A 6,000-nucleotide genomic window follows, 5' to 3' on the forward strand; every position below is an offset into this window, starting at 1 on the left:
AGCGGTGTCTCCTGGAGAGCTCCATTGTTCTCATACTTCCTGCTTCTCTCTCCTGGGCGCAATTGGAGAGAAGCAGGAAGTGACATCATACTCAGATGTCAATCAAACCGCCCGGCCCCAGTAATAGATACTAGGGCCGGGTGGAAGCTACTCGGCGCTTCAGAAAGCGCCGCAAGGCGGGCTAAACGCCCGCAAATGAAGCGCCACGTATGCAATCTCGTGATTGCATAGACGTGGCGCTTCCCATAAGTGCACTGTGTCCGGTGTCGCACTGTATCTGGCGTCCGAACACTTAAGGACCTTTGTGTTTATTTTTTTTTTAAAGGGCCAGCTTTAAAAAAAAATTATTTTTTTTTTTACATTTTTTTTTGAGACTGCCTGGAGGGGGGGCGGCACCCAGGCGCCCCCTATGGACGAGCCGCCACTGGTAAAGAGGGGAAGAGGGAAGGCAGGGAAACAAAGAGGACTTGCAAAATAATATTACTGGAGGGGCAGTCCTGTTGAGATTTTCTTCTGTCTGCTGTCATTGGACCCCTTTAGGAGCATTGGTGCACTTAACAACAGTCTCCCAGTTAACTTCCATGCAGTATAGCTACAGTAGAGGTATGGTATAATCTCGGCACAAGTGCAAGGTATATCTGGTTCAGATGTGGTAAAGGTTTGGTATAGGTGCAGACTAGGTTTGAAAATAAATGTGGTATAGAGTGCAGTATGGGTGCAGTATGGATTGTATATACTTGGTGTCCTGCTCTTAGTGGTTCAGTCCCAGCTAGTAGTATCAGCAATGGGCAAATAGCCCTCTCACCAGTCCCTGGGATGCTGTGGCGATCTCTCGCTGTAGAGGGGGGGGGGCTTGGTCTCTCCTCGAAGGCCTTCAGTGATCAGTGATGGGAAGCAGAAGGCAAGTGGATGCTCCAGTCTCCCTGCAGCAACGGTGTAGGTTTTGTGCTGTGGCGGTGCTGTTTTGCCCCTTGGGTGTACTCACTCCCAGTCTCAGGGTCGGATCTCCAGTGGAATGGTCTCCCACTGACAGATGAATATTCAGGCAGAGGTGCTCTCCCTCTAACTCCCTTGGTGCCAAGAGGAAGAACTTTTCCGAGCAGTTAAAAAAAGTATTTTTAATCTCTCACTCCTCCTTCAGCACAGTGCCTATTGGGATCTGTATTGCAAGAAGTCAATTGACCCCATTATATAGCTGCTGTCTCAAACTACAACTCCCAGGACTCTCAGCACTCTTCATAGATGTTTATGGGCTTGCTTGGCTTTAGCACTCCCCCTGCTGGCCAGAGGAGTATGGTGCAGCATAACGTCAGTATCTCAGTAGAAGGAGAGAAGAATAAAAGGCATTGTCGTCTTCTTCATATTGCTGTAGCCCAGCACCTGACTATACAGTCATTGTGTCCAGTGGTCTATAGACCGGTATTCTTGATATAATTTATAAGTGACTTCAAAATGACACAATACTTAGATCTTTTCATGTGTAGGTAGCACCTTCCTCTGTTTAGGTTGTTAAGCTAAATTTAGTTTTTGGTCTCACTGCAGAGAGTGGAGCAGTGATCTTTTGTTTCTTCTGACCAGGGCTTACTAGCTGGATATTTGATTTCTCCTACCTGCTTCTGAGAGAAGTTTCCAAAATATAGGGCGAGGAGAATCAAATGGCCAGTATGAATATTTAACATGCCCTGGCAAATCCCTGGAAGGGGTCATCCAGAAGATGGCAGGGAGGTGATAAATGTTTGGGAGGCCTTTCCAGGGTGTTCTAATCCCTTCAGGGAGGATTCCACGCGCGGGCGCTGGGGGGCGGAGCCGAGTCCTGCATTCGTGTCTGTGGATGCAAATGCTTGACTCAGGAGCACCCCCGCAAGGTAACCCCCTCGGGAGAGTGCTTCTTCTAGGGGGGTTATCTGATGCGGGGAGGAGCTGCGAGATCCGCCAGGGGACCCCAGAAGAGGGTGTTCGGGGCAACTCTGTGCAGAACGAGCTGCACAGTGGAGGCAAGTATGATATGTTTGTTATTTAAAAAAAATAAAAAAACGATCCTTTACAATCACTTTAACAATTCTAAATGTTCCTATAATATAGCAAATCTTCACTTTTTGAGTTCAGGTCCACAAGCCTTGCATTCACTAGTTCCAGAAGGCGAGAGATGAAGAGCAGAAGGAGACAAGGATCTTGCATGCTGCATGGTACACATTCATTACAGATACAAATTGTGCTTGGTTAGGTTTGTTACAGGATTACAACAACAGCATTGGCAGATCAGCTTGCTTTCTGTTTTATAAAGGCAATGTCCTAACATCTGCTGCAACAAAAGAAAACCTGTGTAACAAAAGAAAACCTGTGTTTGCTTACAGTAATCTCAAGTGTCCCTTATCGGCCATTCGGTGTGATATGAGCTATCATGTATGGTGTTACACGGCCTATGACGGTTCTGTTTACAACCATTGGAGCCTGAACCGTTGTAGAAGTTGAGAGTACTTTATTATTAATATTTTTTACTTTGTATTCTATAGACCTGTGTTTAAACATGTGTCCTTTTATCTAACCCTAGTTTGAATTCCTTCCTGGACGTTGGGGAGGTCTTACAACCTTCTACAGTTGTTTTTATGATCTAGCAACAACAGCTCAGCATAACAAGCCAGATTAAAGGGCCAATGCACGTATCTGTTGAATTGGACGCACTATTATTACTTATCCTGGGCTATGCTGTTGGCTATAAAAAGGCTTGAAGCCATGGACTGCATTGCATTTGGACAGTTTATCCCCAAGTCTGTGTAAGAGTTTCTTCTTTATATTCAAGTCAAAGTTATCATCAGTGCTTGTCGCCCCTCGAACATTGAACCTTGAACCTCTTTTCAGTGGTGGCGAAGAGGCTATATTTTGCCTCCTCACCACATTTTACCCTGTGAATGCCACACCACCACTCTGCAGGGTGGATGAGGCATGGTCCCATTCGCCTAAATTGATCAAGTTTGGCTAAAGTGCTGCCCGCTGAACGCAACTGGGGGAGAACTTGTGCAGCGGGCATGAAGCAAAGCATTGTGTCTACTACAGCAGGGGTCTCAAACTTGTGGCCCTCCAGTTGTTATGGAACTACTACAAGTCCCATCATACCTCAGGTTGACAGTTACAAGCATGACTCCCTCAGGCAGAGGCACGATGGAACTTGTAGTTCGCAACAGCTGGAGGGCTGCCAGTTTGAGACCCCTGGTCTACAGAATGTCTAGCTGCCTTTGCCACTTAACCACTTCAATATTGGACGCTTTCACCCCCTTCTTGCCCAGGCTAATTTTCAGCTTTCAGCACTGTCACAGTTTGAATGACAATTGTGCGGTCATGCAATACTGAACCCATATGACATTTTAATAATTTTTTTCACACAAATAGATATTTTTTTTGGTGGTATTTAATCACCACTGGGTTTTTAATTTTTTGCTAAATAAACAAAAAAGACCAAAAAGTAAAAAAAAACAAATTTTTCTTCGTTTCTGTAATAAAATTTTGCAAATACATAATCTCTCTTCATAATTTTAGGGTTTGGGCCAAACTGTATTCTGCTACATTTCTTTGTTAAAAAAAAAAAATGCAGATCAGTGTTTTTATTTAGTCTGTAGGAAAGTTATAAACTAAGTCCATAAACTATGGTGTGTGTGTGTGTGTGTGTATATATATATATATATATATATATATATATATATATATATATATATATATATATATATATATATATATATATAGGCCAGTATGGTGGCCTGAATTTATGGGAGGAGCCCGGGGGGTATTTAAGCAGCCCACTCACCTGTGTTGCTTGTCGGTTTCCTGTGCGCGATATACGTTACTAGGCCGACTATACGAATACCAGCGTCCGCAAGTTCTTGTCTCGCAAGTTCCCGCATTCGCAAATTTCCGTACTCGAGAGTTTCGAAGTCCATGTTACCGATTCGTATTTTCGTACCACGCATCTGGCTCGGCTGTCGCAGGTAGGGTTCTGACTGACTTTTGTTTTCACGCATTGTTAGATATCATTTCACTAAACCGTGATATCAAACTTACGAATCACTCGCAAATTTCACAACGTAACCGCAATGCATACCACTCACACCATCGTTATGTTACCGTTTCTCGTTATTTGTAAACCACCACGACGTAGACGTCGCTTCATTCAGGCATGTCTAAACAAAATTGTTACCATGCGTCAGTAGACAACCGTTGTGATTCGCAATTGCAATTTCTTATCGACTCGTGTCAGTTCGATACTAAGTAATTTCTCATTTCAGAAACATTTCTAAACATTTCAAACATTTCAAACCATTTCGAATCATTTCATTCATTTCAGTCACGTACCACGCTCCGATTCAAATCCAGTCGCATCTAAAAATGCACTGATTCGCTCCGGTGTGCCCCAGTTGTTTACGGCCTCATTTCAGTACATGCTCCAGAGTCACATTCGTTGTTAGTCGCTCATTACGACTCACCGATTCGTAACTCTGTCATGGCCATCATTTCACTGCCACGTATCACGCTCCGATACGAATTCAGTCGCATTAAATGCACCGCTTCGTCTCTGGTTGCTGCAGGTATTTGCCACATTTCGGTACATGCTCCAGAGTCCGATTCGTAGTCAGCCGCAATAGCGGCATGATCGATTCGCGCCTCTGTCATGGCAAACAAACCAGTACACGATCACTCACCGCGCTCCGGTTCGAATCCAGTCACATTTACGATGCACCGATTCGTTACAGCGTGCCCCAGGGCTCGGCCTCATTTCAGTACATGCTCCAGAGTCCGGATCGTAGTTAGTCACAGATATCGGGCGACCGATCCGCATCTCTGTCGTGGGAATTAATTACCATTCATTTCACTCCCACATATCGCATCGCCGTTTCGAAACCAGTCGCATCCGAGATGCACCGATTCATTATGGAATGCCCCAGTTGTTTTGGCTTTATCCATACCTGTACCAGAGCTCGGTTCGTTGTCAGTCGCAGAGGCAGCACAACCAATTCGAGCCTCGGTCAAGGTAAAACATTTAAGTCATTTCGTTGTTTTATACTGCGCTCCGATTCGAATCCAGACGCATCTAAAGATGCACTGATTTGTCCCAGTGTGCACCAATGTTTTCTGTTGCCTCATTTCAGTACATGCTCCAGAGTCCAGTTCGTGGTCAGTCGCAGCCGCGGCATGACCGAGCCAGACCTCTGTCATGGCAAGAGATTTCACTCATTTCATGATCAAGGCAAACATTTCAAATCATTTCATTGTCGTTACACCACAAATCACCATACAAGTTACTACTTCAAGTGATTTAGCAAACCCTTCACGAGTTATCACCTTTCATTTTTCTCCAGGTCAGTCAAAGTTCAGTAGGTCCACCCTGCACCAGGTTGGACGATATCCCCCCAGGTAAAAAAAAAAAAAAAAAAAGGGAGAACACAAGTTGGGTAAGTATGGCTTAGGGAAACGAAGCAAACTTGAAATTCATGTCACCCCAATAGGTTACAGCCAATCAAAACACAATCTCAAGGACAGGATATCTTACCCAGATCAACCATGTCCCAGGCTGGCAGCGAAGACCTCACGGCCCCTCTGTCACCTTTTCCGGTCTCAGAGAGCAGCAGCGTGCAGTCCCTCAGGGGATGGACTATCCCCAAGTTGACGGCAGAGCTGAGACGCAGAGGCGTGCCCTTCTCAGCTACAGCTAGGAAAGGCGAGCTCTTCAAGCTCCTCTTCCCCCCACCAGCTGCAGCAGGACCCAGTACCCAGCAGGCATCTCTCCAGTCGTTATCCTCTGCCATCTCACAACTTCATACTATGGTGTCGTCCCTGTCTTCCTCGGTCACGGACGTACAAACCAGGGTGGCACTCCTGGAGGCTCGGCCGGCCACGGTTATTCCCGACCCAACCTCAACCCGAGTTTTGACACCCCTTCCTGCAGGTACCACAGGGTGGAGCCCCATTGTCTACCCCTCCCATTTGGTTCCAACCAGCATAAGGAAGGAC

The sequence above is a fragment of the Aquarana catesbeiana genome, linkage group LG13 (assembly GCF_042186555.1).
Source record: "Aquarana catesbeiana isolate 2022-GZ linkage group LG13, ASM4218655v1, whole genome shotgun sequence".
NCBI lineage: Eukaryota > Metazoa > Chordata > Amphibia > Anura > Ranidae > Aquarana > Aquarana catesbeiana.